Raw genomic sequence first — 17,758 nt, 5'->3', positions numbered from 1 at the left:
TTGACACATTGCAAAAATTGAAATTTCTCATGAACACGGACCTGTCGGGTTTTGCCTATTTTTGAGGGTTCCCATTAAGATGCCTTTATACACATTTCCTTAAGAATACTAGTGTCATGATGTATTTCCTATGTAGTTTTGTCCGATTTTCTATGAGTTAAAGCCTAAACTAAGAGAATATTGACACATTGCAAAAATTGAAATTTCTCATGAACACGGACCTGTCGGGTTTTGCCTATTTTTGAGGGTTCCCCTTCAGATGCCTTTATACACATTTCCTTAAGAATACTAGTGTCATGATGTATTTCCTATGTAGTTTTGTCCGATTTTCTATGAGTACAACCCTAAACTAAGAGAATATTGACACATTGCAAAAATTGAAATTTCTCATGAACACGGACCTGTCGGGTTTTGCCAATTTTGAGGGTTCCCATTAAGATGCATGTATACACATTTCCTTAAGAATACTAGTGTCATGATGTATTTCCTATGTAGTTTTGTCCGATTTTCTATGAGTTAAACCCTAAACTAAGAGAATATTGACACATTGCAAAAATTCAAATTTCTCATGAACACAGACCTGTCGGGTTTTGCCTATTTTTGAGGGTTCCCATTAAGATGCCTTTATACACATTTCCTTAAGAATACTAGTGTCATGATGTATTTCCTATGTAGTTTTGTCCGATTTTCTATGAGTTAAACCCTAAACTAAGAGAATATTGACACATTGCAAAAATTGAAATTTCTCATGAACACGGACCTGTCGGGTTTTGCCTATTTTTGATGGTTCCCATTAAGATGCCTTTATACACATTTCCTTAAGAATACTAGTGTCATGATGTATTTCCTATGTAGTTTTGTCCGATTTTCTATGAGTTAAACCCTAAACTAAGAGAATATTGACACATTGCAAAAATTGAAATTTCTCATGAACACGGACCTGTCGGGTTTTGCCTATTTTTGAGGGTTCCCATTAAGATGCCTTTATACACATTTCCTTAAGAATACTAGTGTCATGATGTATTTCCTATGTAGTTTTGTCCGATTTTCTATGATTTAAACCCTAAACTAAGAGAATATTGACACATTGCAAAAATTGAAATTTCTCATGAACACGGACCTGTCGGGTTTTGCCTATTTTTGAGGGTTCCCCTTAAGATGCCTTTATACACATTTCCTTAAGAATACTAGTGTCATGATGTATTTCCTATGTAGTTTTGTCCGATTTTCTATGAGTTAAACCCTAAACTAAGAGAATATTGACACATTGCAAAAATTGAAATTTCTCATGAACACGGACCTGTCGGGTTTTGCCTATTTTTGAGGGTTCCCATTAAGATGCATTTATACACATTTCCTTAAGAATACTAGTGTCATGATGTATTTCCTATGTAGTTTTGTCCGATTTTCTATGAGTTAAACCCTAAACTAAGAGAATATTGACACATTGCAAAAATTGAAATTTCTCATGAACACGGACCTGTCGGGTTTTGCCTATTTTTAAGAGTTCCCATTAAGATGCCTTTATACACATTTCCTTAAGAATACTAGTGTCATGATGTATTTCCTACGTAGTTTTGTCCTATTTTCTATGAGTTAAACCCTAAACTAAGAGAATATTGACACATTGCAAAAATTGAAATTTCTTATGAACACGGACCTGTCGGGTTTTGCCTATTTTTGAGGGTTCCCATTAAGATGCCTTTATACACATTTCCTTAAGAATACTAGTGTCATGATATATTTCCTATGTAGTTTTGTCCGATTTTCTATGATTGAAGCCCTAAACTAAGAGAATATTGACACATTGCAAAAATTGAAATTTCTTATGAACACGGACCTGTCGGGTTTTGCCTATTTTTGAGGGTTCCCATTAAGATGCCTTTATACACATTTCCTTAAGAATACTAGTGTCATGATGTATTTCCTATGTAGTTTTGTCCGATTTTCTATGATTTAAGCCCTAAACTAAGAGAATATTGACACATTGCAAAAATTGAAATTTCTAATAAACACGGACATGTCGGGTTTTGCCTATTTTTGAGGGTTCCCATTAAGATGCCTTTATACACATTTCCTTAAGAATACTAGTGTCATGATGTATTTCCTATGTAGTTTTGTCCGATTTTCTATGAGTTAAACCCTAAACTAAGAGAATATTGACACATTGCAAAAATTGAAATTTCTCATGAACACGGAACTGTCGGGTTTTGCCTATTTTTGAGGGTTCCCATTAAGATGCCTTTATACACATTTCCTTAAGAATACTAGTGTCATGATGTATTTCCTATGTAGTTTTGTCCGATTTTCTATGAGTTAAAGCCTAAACTAAGAGAATATTGACACATTGCAAAAATTGAAATTTCTCATGAACACGGACCTGTCGGGTTTTGCCTATTTTTGAGGGTTCCCCTTCAGATGCCTTTATACACATTTCCTTAAGAATACTAGTGTCATGATGTATTTCCTATGTAGTTTTGTCCGATTTTCTATGAGTACAACCCTAAACTAAGAGAATATTGACACATTGCAAAAATTGAAATTTCTCATGAACACGGACCTGTCGGGTTTTGCCAATTTTGAGGGTTCCCATTAAGATGCATGTATACACATTTCCTTAAGAATACTAGTGTCATGATGTATTTCCTATGTAGTTTTGTCCGATTTTCTATGAGTTAAACCCTAAACTAAGAGAATATTGACACATTGCAAAAATTCAAATTTCTCATGAACACAGACCTGTCGGGTTTTGCCTATTTTTGAGGGTTCCCATTAAGATGCCTTTATACACATTTCCTTAAGAATACTAGTGTCATGATGTATTTCCTATGTAGTTTTGTCCGATTTTCTATGAGTTAAACCCTAAACTAAGAGAATATTGACACATTGCAAAAATTGAAATTTCTCATGAACACGGACCTGTCGGGTTTTGCCTATTTTTGATGGTTCCCATTAAGATGCCTTTATACACATTTCCTTAAGAATACTAGTGTCATGATGTATTTCCTATGTAGTTTTGTCCGATTTTCTATGAGTTAAACCCTAAACTAAGAGAATATTGACACATTGCAAAAATTGAAATTTCTCATGAACACGGACCTGTCGGGTTTTGCCTATTTTTGAGGGTTCCCATTAAGATGCCTTTATACACATTTCCTTAAGAATACTAGTGTCATGATGTATTTCCTATGTAGTTTTGTCCGATTTTCTATGATTTAAACCCTAAACTAAGAGAATATTGACACATTGCAAAAATTGAAATTTCTCATGAACACGGACCTGTCGGGTTTTGCCTATTTTTGAGGGTTCCCCTTAAGATGCCTTTATACACATTTCCTTAAGAATACTAGTGTCATGATGTATTTCCTATGTAGTTTTGTCCGATTTTCTATGAGTTAAACCCTAAACTAAGAGAATATTGACACATTGCAAAAATTGAAATTTCTCATGAACACGGACCTGTCGGGTTTTGCCTATTTTTGAGGGTTCCCATTAAGATGCATTTATACACATTTCCTTAAGAATACTAGTGTCATGATGTATTTCCTATGTAGTTTTGTCCGATTTTCTATGAGTTAAACCCTAAACTAAGAGAATATTGACACATTGCAAAAATTGAAATTTCTCATGAACACGGACCTGTCGGGTTTTGCCTATTTTTAAGAGTTCCCATTAAGATGCCTTTATACACATTTCCTTAAGAATACTAGTGTCATGATGTATTTCCTACGTAGTTTTGTCCTATTTTCTATGAGTTAAACCCTAAACTAAGAGAATATTGACACATTGCAAAAATTGAAATTTCTTATGAACACGGACCTGTCGGGTTTTGCCTATTTTTGAGGGTTCCCATTAAGATGCCTTTATACACATTTCCTTAAGAATACTAGTGTCATGATATATTTCCTATGTAGTTTTGTCCGATTTTCTATGATTGAAGCCCTAAACTAAGAGAATATTGACACATTGCAAAAATTGAAATTTCTTATGAACACGGACCTGTCGGGTTTTGCCTATTTTTGAGGGTTCCCATTAAGATGCCTTTATACACATTTCCTTAAGAATACTAGTGTCATGATGTATTTCCTATGTAGTTTTGTCCGATTTTCTATGATTTAAGCCCTAAACTAAGAGAATATTGACACATTGCAAAAATTGAAATTTCTAATAAACACGGACATGTCGGGTTTTGCCTATTTTTGAGGGTTCCCATTAAGATGCCTTTATACACATTTCCTTAAGAATACTAGTGTCATGATGTATTTCCTATGTAGTTTTGTCCGATTTTCTATGAGTTAAACCCTAAACTAAGAGAATATTGACACATTGCAAAAATTGAAATTTCTCATGAACACGGAACTGTCGGGTTTTGCCTATTTTTGAGGGTTCCCATTAAGATGCCTTTATACACATTTCCTTAAGAATACTAGTGTCATGATGTATTTCCTATGTAGTTTTGTCCGATTTTCTATGAGTTAAACCCTAAACTAAGAGAATATTGACACATTGCAAAAATTGAAATTTCTCATGAACACGGACCTGTCGGGTTTTGCCTATTTTTGAGGGTTCCCATTAAGATGCCTTTATACACATTTCCTTAAGAATACTAGTGTCATGATGTATTTCCTATGTAGTTTTGTCCGATTTTCTATGAGTTAAAGCCTAAACTAAGAGAATATTGACACATTGCAAAAATTGAAATTTCTCATGAACACGGACCTGTCGGGTTTTGCCTATTTTTGAGGGTTCCCCTTCAGATGCCTTTATACACATTTCCTTAAGAATACTAGTGTCATGATGTATTTCCTATGTAGTTTTGTCCGATTTTCTATGAGTACAACCCTAAACTAAGAGAATATTGACACATTGCAAAAATTGAAATTTCTCATGAACACGGACCTGTCGGGTTTTGCCAATTTTGAGGGTTCCCATTAAGATGCATGTATACACATTTCCTTAAGAATACTAGTGTCATGATGTATTTCCTATGTAGTTTTGTCCGATTTTCTATGAGTTAAACCCTAAACTAAGAGAATATTGACACATTGCAAAAATTCAAATTTCTCATGAACACAGACCTGTCGGGTTTTGCCTATTTTTGAGGGTTCCCATTAAGATGCCTTTATACACATTTCCTTAAGAATACTAGTGTCATGATGTATTTCCTATGTAGTTTTGTCCGATTTTCTATGAGTTAAACCCTAAACTAAGAGAATATTGACACATTGCAAAAATTGAAATTTCTCATGAACACGGACCTGTCGGGTTTTGCCTATTTTTGATGGTTCCCATTAAGATGCCTTTATACACATTTCCTTAAGAATACTAGTGTCATGATGTATTTCCTATGTAGTTTTGTCCGATTTTCTATGAGTTAAACCCTAAACTAAGAGAATATTGACACATTGCAAAAATTGAAATTTCTCATGAACACGGACCTGTCGGGTTTTGCCTATTTTTGAGGGTTCCCATTAAGATGCCTTTATACACATTTCCTTAAGAATACTAGTGTCATGATGTATTTCCTATGTAGTTTTGTCCGATTTTCTATGAGTTAAGCCCTAAACTAAGAGAATATTGACACATTACAAAAATTTAAATTTCTCATGAACACGGACCTGTCGGGTTTTGCCTATTTTTGAGAGTTCCCATTAAGATGCCTTTATACACATTTCCTTAAGAATACTAGTGTCATGATGTATTTCCTATGTAGTTTTGTCCGATTTTCTATGAGTTAAACCCTAAACTAAGAGAATATTGACACATTGCAAAAATTGAAATTTCTTATGAACACGGACCTGTCGGGTTTTGCCAATTTTGAGGGTTCCCATTAAGATGCATTTATACACATTTCCTTAAGAATACTAGTGTCATGATGTATTTCCTATGTAGTTTTGTCCGATTTTCTATGAGTTAAACCCTAAACTAAGAGAATATTGACACATTGCAAAAATTGAAATTTCTTATGAACACGGACCTGTCGGGTTTTGCCTATTTTTGAGGGTTCCCATTAAGATGCCTTTATACACATTTCCTTAAGAAAACTAGTGTCATGATGTATTTCCTATGTAGTTTTGTCCGATTTTCTATGAGTTAAACCCTAAACTAAGAGAATATTGACACATTGCAAAAATTGAAATTTCTCATGAACACGGACCTGTCGGGTTTTGCCTATTTTTGAGGGTTCCCATTAAGATGCCTTTATACACATTTCCTTAAGAATACTAGTGTCATGATGTATTTCCTATGTAGTTTTGTCCGATTTTCTATGAGTTAAGCCCTAAACTAAGAGAATATTGACACATTACAAAAATTTAAATTTCTCATGAACACGGACCTGTCGGGTTTTGCCTATTTTTGAGAGTTCCCATTAAGATGCCCTTATACACATTTCCTTAAGAATACTAGTGTCATGATGTATTTCCTATGTAGTTTTGTCCGATTTTCTATGAGTTAAACCCTAAACTAAGAGAATATTGACACATTGCAAAAATTGAAATTTCTTATGAACACGGACCTGTCGGGTTTTGCCAATTTTGAGGGTTCCCATTAAGATGCATTTATACACATTTCCTTAAGAATACTAGTGTCATGATGTATTTCCTATGTAGTTTTGTCCGATTTTCTATGAGTTAAACCCTAAACTAAGAGAATATTGACACATTGCAAAAATTGAAATTTCTTATGAACACGGACCTGTCGGGTTTTGCCTATTTTTGAGGGTTCCCCTTAAGATGCCTTTATACACATTTCCTTAAGAATACTAGTGTCATGATGTATTTCCTATGTAGTTTTGTCCGATTTTCTATGAGTTAAACCCTAAACTAAGAGAATATTAACACATTGCAAATATTCAAATTTCTCATGAACACGGACCTGTCGGGTTTTGCCTATTTTTGAGGGTTCCCATTAAGATGCCTTTATACACATTTCCTTAAGAATACTAGTGTCATGATGTATTTCCTATGTAGTTTTGTCCGATTTTCTATGAGTTAAACCCTAAACTAAGAGAATATTGACACATTGCAAAAATTGAAATTTCTCATGAACACGGACCTGTCGGGTTTTGCCTATTTTTGATGGTTCCCATTAAGATGCCTTTATACACATTTCCTTAAGAATACTAGTGTCATGATGTATTTCCTATGTAGTTTTGTCCGATTTTCTATGAGTTAAACCCTAAACTAAGAGATTATTGACACATTGCAAAAATTGAAATTTCTCATGAACACGGACCTGTCGGGTTTTGCCTATTTTTGAGGGTTCCCATTAAGATGCCTTTATACACATTTACTTAAGAATACTAGTGTCATGATGTATTTCCTATGTAGTTTTGTCCGATTTTCTATGATTTAAGCCCTAAACTAAGAGAATATTGACACATTGCAAAAATTGAAATTTCTCATGAACACGGACCTGTCGGGTTTTGCCTATTTTTGAGAGTTCCCATTAAGATGCCTTTATACACAATTCCTTAAGAATACTAGTATCATGATGTATTTCCTATGTAGTTTTGTCCGATTTTCTATGAGTTAAACCCTTAACTAAGAGAATAGTAACACATTGCAAAAATTGAAATTTCTCATGAACACGGACCTGTCGGGTTTTGCCTATTTTTGAGGGATCCCATTAAGATGCCTTTATACACATTTCCTTAAGAATACTAGTGTCATGATGTATTTCCTATGTAGTTTTGTCCGATTTTCTATGAGTTAAACCCTAAACTAAGAGAATATTGACACATTGCAAAAATTGAAATTTCTCATGAACACGGACCTGTCGGGTTTTGCCTATTTTTGATGGTTCCCATTAAGATGCCTTTATACACATTTCCTTAAGAATACTAGTGTCATGATGTATTTCCTATGTAGTTTTGTCCGATTTTCTATGAGTTAAACCCTAAACTAAGAGATTATTGACACATTGCAAAAATTGAAATTTCTCATGAACACGGACCTGTCGGGTTTTGCCTATTTTTGAGGGTTCCCATTAAGATGCCTTTATACACATTTCCTTAAGAATACTAGTGTCATGATGTATTTCCTATGTAGTTTTGTCCGATTTTCTATGAGTTAAACCCTAAACTAAGAGAATATTGACACATTGCAAAAATTTAAATTTCTCATGAACACGGACCTGTCGGGTTTTGCCTATTTTTGATGGTTCCCATTAAGATGCCTTTATACACATTTCCTTAAGAATACTAGTGTCATGATGTATTTCCTATGTAGTTTTGTCCGATTTTCTATGAGTTAAACCCTAAACTAAGAGAATATTGACACATTGCAAAAATTGAAATTTCTCATGAACACGGACCTGTCGGGTTTTGCCTATTTTTGATGGTTCCCATTAAGATGCCTTTATACACATTTCCTTAAGAATACTAGTGTCATGATGTATTTCCTATGTAGTTTTGTTCGATTTTCTATGAGTTAAGCCCTAAACAAAGAGAATATTGACACATTGCAAAAATTGAAATTTCTCATGAACACGGACCTGTCGGGTTTTGCCTATTTTTGAGAGTTCCCATTAAGATGCCTTTATACACATTTCCTTAAGAATACTAGTGTCATGATGTATTTCCTATGTAGTTTTGTCCGATTTTCTATGAGTTAAACCCTAAACTAAGAGAATATTGACACATTGCAAAAATTGAAATTTCTTATGAACACGGACCTGTCGGGTTTTGCCAATTTTGAGGGTTCCCATTAAGATGCATTTATACACATTTCCTTAAGAATACTAGTGTCATGATGTATTTCCTATGTAGTTTTGTCCGATTTTCTATGAGTTAAACCCTAAACTAAGAGAATATTGACACATTGCAAAAATTGAAATTTCTTATGAACACGGACCTGTCGGGTTTTGCCTATTTTTGAGGGTTCCCATTAAGATGCCTTTATACACATTTCCTTAAGAATACTAGTGTCATGATGTATTTCCTATGTAGTTTTGTCCGATTTTCTATGATTTAAGCCCTAAACTAACAGAATATTGACACATTGCAAAAATTGAAATTTCTCATGAACACGGACCTGTCGGGTTTTGCCTATTTTTGAGAGTTCCCATTAAGATGCCTTTATACACATTTCCTTAAGAATACTAGTGTCATGATGTATTTCCTACGTGGTTTTGTCCTATTTTCTATGATTTAAACCCTAAACTAAGAGAATATTGACACATTGCAAAGATTCAAATATCTTATGAACACGGACCTGTCGGGTTTTGCCTATTTTTGAGGGTTCCCATTAAGATGCCTTTATACACATTTCCTTAAGAATACTAGTGTCATGATGTATTTCCTATGTAGTTTTGTCCGATTTTCTATGATTTAAGCCCTAAACTAAGAGAATATTGACACATTGCAAAAATTGAAATTTCTTATGAACACGGACCTGTCGGGTTTTGTTTATTTTTGAGGGTTCCCATTAAGATGCCTTTATACACATTTCCTTAAGAATACTAGTGTCATGATGTATTTCCTATGTAGTTTTGTCAAATTTTCTATGATTTAAGCCCTAAACTAAGAGAATATTGACACATTGCAAAAATTGAAATTTCTCATGAACACGGACCTGTCGGGTTTTGCCTATTTTTGAGGGTTCCCATTAAGATGCCTTTATACACATTTCCTTAAGAATACTAGTGTCATGATGTATTTCTTATGTAGTTTTGTCCGATTTTCTATGAGTGAAACCCTAAACTAAGAGAATATTGACACATTGCAAAAATTGAAATTTCTCATGAACACGGACCTGTCGGGTTTTGCCTATTTTTGATGGTTCCCATTAAGATGCCTTTATACACATTTCCTTAAGAATACTAGTGTCATGATGTATTTCCTATGTAGTTTTGTCCGATTTTCTATGAGTTAAACCCTAAACTAAGAGAATATTGACACATTGCAAAAATTGAAATTTCTCATGAACACGGACCTGTCGGGTTTTGCCTATTTTTGAGGGTTCCCATTAAGATGCCTTTATAAACATTTCCTTTAGAATACTAGTGTCATGATGTATTTCCTATGTAGTTTTGTCCGATTTTCTATGAGTTAAGCCCTAAACTATGAGAATATTGACACATTGCAAAAATTTTAATTTCTCATGAACACGGACCTGTCGGGTTTTGCATATTTTTGAGAGTTCCCATTAAGATGCCTTTATACACATTTCCTTAAGAATACTAGTGTCATGATGTATTTCCTATGTAGTTTTGTCCGATTTTCTATGATTTAAACCCTAAACTAAGAGAATATTGACACATTGCAAAAATTGAAATTTCTTATGAACACGGACCTGTCGGGTTTTGCCAATTTTGAGGGTTCCCATTAAGATGCCTTTATACACATTTCCTTAAGAATACTAGTGTCATGATGTATTTCCTATGTAGTTTTGTCCGATTTTCTATGAGTTAAACCCTAAACTAAGAGAATATTGACACATTGCAAAAATTGAAATTTCTTATGAACACGGACCTGTCGGGTTTTGCCTATTTTTGAGGGTTCCCATTAAGATGCCTTTATACACATTTCCTTAAGAATACTAGTGTCATGATGTATTTCCTATGTAGTTTTGTCCGATTTTCTATGATTTAAGCCCTAAACTAAGAGAATATTGACACATTGCAAAAATTGAAATTTCTCATGAACACGGACCTGTCGGGTTTTGCCTATTTTTGAGAGTTCCCATTAAGATGCCTTTATACACATTTCCTTAAGAATACTAGTGTCATGATGTATTTCCTACGTAGTTTTGTCCTATTTTCTATGATTTAAACCCTAAACTAAGAGAATATTGACACATTGCAAAAATTACAAATATCTTATGAACACGGACCTGTCGGGTTTTGCCTATTTTTGAGGGTTCCCATTAAGATGCTTTTATACACATTTCCTTAAGAATACTAGTGTCATGATGTATTTCCTATGTAGTTTTGTCCGATTTTCTATGATTTAAGCCCTAAACTAAGAGAATATTGACACATTGCAAAAATTGAAATTTCTTATGAACACGGACCTGTCGGGTTTTGCCTATTTTTGAGGGTTCCCATTAAGATGCCTTTATACACATTTCCTTAAGAATACTAGTGTCATGATGTATTTCCTATGTAGTTTTGTCAAATTTTCTATGATTTAAGCCCTAAACTAAGAGAATATTGACACATTGCAAAAATTGAAATTTCTCATGAACACGGACCTGTCGGGTTTTGCCTATTTTTGAGGGTTCCCATTAAGATGCCTTTATACACATTTCCTTAAGAATACTAGTGTCATGATGTATTTCTTATGTAGTTTTGTCCGATTTTCTATGAGTTAAACCCTAAACTAAGAGAATATTGACACATTGCAAAAATTGAAATTTCTCATGAACACGGACCTGTCGGGTTTTGCCTATTTTTGAGGGTTCCCATTAAGATGCCTTTATACACATTTCTTTAAGAATACTAGTGTCATGATGTATTTCCTATGTAGTTTTGTCCGATTTTCTATGAGTTAAACCCTAAACTAAGAGAATATTGACACATTGCAAAAATTGAAATTTCTCATGAACACGGACCTGTCGGGTTTTGCCTATTTTTGAGGGTTCCCCTTCAGATGCCTTTATACACATTTCCTTAAGAATACTAGTGTCATGATGTATTTCCTATGTAGTTTTGTCCGAATTTCTATTAGTTAAACCCTAAACTAAGAGAATATTGACACATTGCAAAAATTGAAATTTCTCATGAACACGGACCTGTCGGGTTTTGCCTATTTTTGAGGGTTCCCATTAAGATGCCTTTATACACATTTCCTTAAGAATACTAGTGTCATGATGTATTTCCTACGTAGTTTTGTCCGATTTTCTATGAGTTAAACCCTAAACTAAGAGAATATTGACACATTGCAAAAATTGAAATTTCTCATGAACACGGACTTGTCGGGTTTTGCCTATTTTTGAGGGTTCCCATTAAGATGCCTTTATACACATTTCCTTAAGAATACTAGTGTCATGATGTATTTCCTATGTAGTTTTGTCCGATTTTCTATGAGTTAAACCCTAAACTAAGAGAATATTGACACATTGCAAAAATTGAAATTTCTCATGAACACGGACCTGTCGGGTTTTGCCTATTTTTGAGGGTTCCCCTTCAGATGCCTTTATACACATTTCCTTAAGAATACTAGTGTCATGATGTATTTCCTATGTAGTTTTGTCCGATTTTCTATGAGTTAAACCCTAAACTAAGAGAATATTGACACATTGCAAAAATTGAAATTTCTTATGAACACGGACCTGTCGGGTTTTGTTTATTTTTGAGGGTTCCCATTAAGATGCCTTTATACACATTTCCTTAAGAATACTAGTGTCATGATGTATTTCCTATGTAGTTTTGTCAAATTTTCTATGATTTAAGCCCTAAACTAAGAGAATATTGACACATTGCAAAAATTGAAATTTCTCATGAACACGGACCTGTCGGGTTTTGCCTATTTTTGAGGGTTCCTATTAAGATGCCTTTATACACATTTCCTTAAGAATACTAGTGTCATGATGTATTTCTTACGTAGTTTTGTCCGATTTTCTATGAGTGAAACCCTAAACTAAGAGAATATTGACACATTGCAAAAATTGAAATTTCTCATGAACACGGACCTGTCGGGTTTTGCCTATTTTTGATGGTTCCCATTAAGATGCCTTTATACACATTTCCTTAAGAATACTAGTGTCATGATGTATTTCCTATGTAGTTTTGTCCGATTTTCTATGAGTTAAACCCTAAACTAAGAGAATATTGACACATTGCAAAAATTGAAATTTCTCATGAACACGGACCTGTCGGGTTTTGCCTATTTTTGAGGGTTCCCATTAAGATGCCTTTATACACATTTCCTTAAGAATACTAGTGTCATGATGTATTTCCTATGTAGTTTTGTCCGATTTTCTATGAGTTAAGCCCTAAACTAAGAGAATATTGACACATTGCAAAAATTTAAATTTCTCATGAACACGGACCTGTCGGGTTTTGCATATTTTTGAGAGTTCCCATTAAGATGCCTTTATACACATTTCCTTAAGAATACTAGTGTAATGATGTATTTCCTATGTAGTTTTGTCCGATTTTCTATGATTTAAACCCTAAACTAAGAGAATATTGACACATTGCAAAAATTGAAATTTCTTATGAACACGGACCTGTCGGGTTTTGCCAATTTTGAGGGTTCCCATTAAGATGCCTTTATACACATTTCCTTAAGAATACTAGTGTCATGATGTATTTCCTATGTAGTTTTGTCCGATTTTCTATGAGTTAAACCCTAAACTAAGAGAATATTGACACATTGCAAAAATTGAAATTTCTTATGAACACGGACCTGTCGGGTTTTGCCTATTTTTGAGGGTTCCCATTAAGATGCCTTTATACACATTTCCTTAAGAATACTAGTGTCATGATGTATTTCCTATGTAGTTTTGTCCGATTTTCTATGATTTAAGCCCTAAACTAAGAGAATATTGACACATTGCAAAAATTGAAATTTCTCATGAACACGGACCTGTCGGGTTTTGCCTATTTTTGAGAGTTCCCATTAAGATGCCTTTATACACATTTCCTTAAGAATACTAGTGTCATGATGTATTTCCTACGTGGTTTTGTCCTATTTTCTATGATTTAAACCCTAAACTAAGAGAATATTGACACATTGCAAAAATTAAAATATCTTATGAACACGGACCTGTCGGGTTTTGCCTATTTTTGAGGGTTCCCATTAAGATGCTTTTATACACATTTCCTTAAGAATACTAGTGTCATGATGTATTTCCTATGTAGTTTTGTCCGATTTTCTATGATTTAAGCCCTAAACTAAGAGAATATTGACACATTGCAAAAATTGAAATTTCTTATGAACACGGACCTGTCGGGTTTTGCCTATTTTTGAGGGTTCCCATTAAGATGCCTTTATACACATTTCCTTAAGAATACTAGTGTCATGATGTATTTCCTATGTAGTTTTGTCAAATTTTCTATGATTTAAGCCCTAAACTAAGAGAATATTGACACATTGCAAAAATTGAAATTTCTCATGAACACGGACCTGTCGGGTTTTGCCTATTTTTGAGGGTTCCCATTAAGATGCCTTTATACACATTTCCTTAAGAATACTAGTGTCATGATGTATTTCTTATGTAGTTTTGTCCGATTTTCTATGAGTGAAACCCTAAACTAAGAGAATATTGACACATTGCAAAAATTGAAATTTCTCATGAACACGGACCTGTCGGGTTTTGCCTATTTTTGATGGTTCCCATTAAGATGCCTTTATACACATTTCCTTAAGAATACTAGTGTCATGATGTATTTCCTATGTAGTTTTGTCCGATTTTCTATGAGTTAAACCCTAAACTAAGAGAATATTGACACATTGCAAAAATTGAAATTTCTCATGAACACGGACCTGTCGGGTTTTGCCTATTTTTGAGGGTTCCCATTAAGATGCCTTTATAAACAATTCCTTTAGAATACTAGTGTCATGATGTATTTCCTATGTAGTTTTGTCCGATTTTCTATGAGTTAAGCCCTAAACTATGAGAATATTGACACATTGCAAAAATTTAAATTTCTCATGAACACGGACATGTCGGGTTTTGCATATTTTTGAGAGTTCCCATTAAGATGCCTTTATACACATTTCCTTAAGAATACTAGTGTCATGATGTATTTCCTATGTAGTTTTGTCCGATTTTCTATGATTTAAACCCTAAACTAAGAGAATATTGACACATTGCAAAAATTGAAATTTCTTATGAACACGGACCTGTCGGGTTTTGCCAATTTTGAGGGTTCCCATTAAGATGCCTTTATACACATTTCCTTAAGAATACTAGTGTCATGATGTATTTCCTATGTAGTTTTGTCCGATTTTCTATGAGTTAAACCCTAAACTAAGAGAATATTGACACATTGCAAAAATTGAAATTTCTTATGAACACGGACCTGTCGGGTTTTGCCTATTTTTGAGGGTTCCCATTAAGATGCCTTTATACACATTTCCTTAAGAATACTAGTGTCATGATGTATTTCCTATGTAGTTTTGTCCGATTTTCTATGATTTAAGCCCTAAACTAAGAGAATATTGACACATTGCAAAAATTGAAATTTCTCATGAACACGGACCTGTCGGGTTTTGCCTATTTTTGAGAGTTCCCATTAAGATGCCTTTATACACATTTCCTTAAGAATACTAGTGTCATGATGTATTTCCTACGTGGTTTTGTCCTATTTTCTATGATTTAAACCCTAAACTAAGAGAATATTGACACATTGCAAAAATTCAAATATCTTATGAACACGGACCTGTCGGGTTTTGCCTATTTTTGAGGGTTCCCATTAAGATGCTTTTATACACATTTCCTTAAGAATACTAGTGTCATGATGTATTTCCTATGTAGTTTTGTCCGATTTTCTATGATTTAAGCCCTAAACTAAGAGAATATTGACACATTGCAAAAATTGAAATTTCTTATGAACACGGACCTGTCGGGTTTTGTTTATTTTTGAGGGTTCCCATTAAGATGCCTTTATACACATTTCCTTAAGAATACTAGTGTCATGATGTATTTCCTATGTAGTTTTGTCAAATTTTCTATGATTTAAGCCCTAAACTAAGAGAATATTGACACATTGCAAAAATTGAAATTTCTCATGAACACGGACCTGTCGGGTTTTGCCTATTTTTGAGGGTTCCCATTAAGATGCCTTTATACACATTTCCTTAAGAATACTAGTGTCATGATGTATTTCTTATGTAGTTTTGTCCGATTTTCTATGAGTGAAACCCTAAACTAAGAGAATATTGACACATTGCAAAAATTGAAATTTCTCATGAACACGGACCTGTCGGGTTTTGCCTATTTTTGAGAGTTCCCATTAAGATGCCTTTATACACATTTCCTTAAGAATACTAGTGTCATGATGTATTTCCTTCGTGGTTTTGTCCTATTTTCTATGATTTAAACCCTAAACTAAGAGAATATTGACACATTGCAAAAATTCAAATATCTTATTAACACGGACCTGTCGGGTTTTGCCTATTTTTGAGGGTTCCCATTAAGATGCTTTTATACACATTTCCTTAAGAATACTAGTGTCATGATGTATTTCCTATGTAGTTTTGTCCGATTTTCTATGATTTAAGCCCTAAACTAAGAGAATATTGACACATTGCAAAAATTGAAATTTCTTATGAACACGGACCTGTCGGGTTTTGTTTATTTTTGAGGGTTCCCATTAAGATGCCTTTATACACATTTCCTTAAGAATACTAGTGTCATGATGTATTTCCTATGTAGTTTTGTCAAATTTTCTATGAGTTAAACCCTAAACTAAGAGAATATTGACACATTGCAAAAATTGAAATTTCTCATGAACACGGACCTGTCGGGTTTTGCCTATTTTTGAGGGTTCCCATTAAGATGCCTTTATACACATTTCCTTAAGAATACTAGTGTCATGATGTATTTCCTATGTAGTTTTGTCCGATTTTCTATGAGTTAAACCCTAAACTAAGAGAATATTGACACATTGCAAAAATTGAAATTTCTCATGAACACGGACCTGTCGGGTTTTGCCTATTTTTGAGGGTTCCCATTAAGATGCCTTTATAAACATTTCCTTTAGAATACTAGTGTCATGATGTATTTCCTATGTAGTTTTGTCCGATTTTCTATGAGTTAAGCCCTAAACTATGAGAATATTGACACATTGCAAAAATTTAAATTTCTCATGAACACGGACCTGTCGGGTTTTGCATATTTTTGAGAGTTCCCATTAAGATGCCTTTATACACATTTCCTTAAGAATACTAGTGTCATGATGTATTTCCTATGTAGTTTTGTCCGATTTTCTATGATTTAAACCCTAAACTAAGAGAATATTGACACATTGCAAAAATTGAAATTTCTTATGAACACGGACCTGTCGGGTTTTGCCAATTTTGAGGGTTCCCATTAAGATGCCTTTATACAGATTTCCTTAAGAATACTAGTGTCATGATGTATTTCCTATGTAGTTTTGTCCGATTTTCTATGAGTTAAACCCTAAACTAAGAGAATATTGACACATTGCAAAAATTGAAATTTCTTATGAACACGGACCTGTCGGGTTTTGCCTATTTTTGAGGGTTCCCATTAAGATGCCTTTATACACATTTCCTTAAGAATACTAGTGTCATGATGTATTTCCTATGTAGTTTTGTCCGATTTTCTATGATTTAAGCCCTAAACTAAGAGAATATTGACACATTGCAAAAATTGAAATTTCTCATGAACACGGACCTGTCGGGTTTTGCCTATTTTTGAGAGTTCCCATTAAGATGCCTTTATACACATTTCCTTAAGAATACTAGTGTCATGATGTATTTCCTACGTAGTTTTGTCCTATTTTCTATGATTTAAACCCTAAACTAAGAGAATATTGACACATTGCAAAAATTACAAATATCTTATGAACACGGACCTGTCGGGTTTTGCCTATTTTTGAGGGTTCCCATTAAGATGCTTTTATACACATTTCCTTAAGAATACTAGTGTCATGATGTATTTCCTATGTAGTTTTGTCCGATTTTCTATGATTTAAGCCCTAAACTAAGAGAATATTGACACATTGCAAAAATTGAAATTTCTTATGAACACGGACCTGTCGGGTTTTGCCTATTTTTGAGGGTTCCCATTAAGATGCCTTTATACACATTTCCTTAAGAATACTAGTGTCATGATGTATT

The sequence above is a fragment of the Euprymna scolopes genome, chromosome 46, assembly GCF_053919585.1.
Source record: "Euprymna scolopes isolate OS-2025 chromosome 46, ASM5391958v1, whole genome shotgun sequence".
In the NCBI taxonomy this organism is placed as follows: Eukaryota; Metazoa; Mollusca; class Cephalopoda; order Sepiida; family Sepiolidae; genus Euprymna; species Euprymna scolopes.
This window is presented reverse-complemented; position numbering follows the sequence as displayed.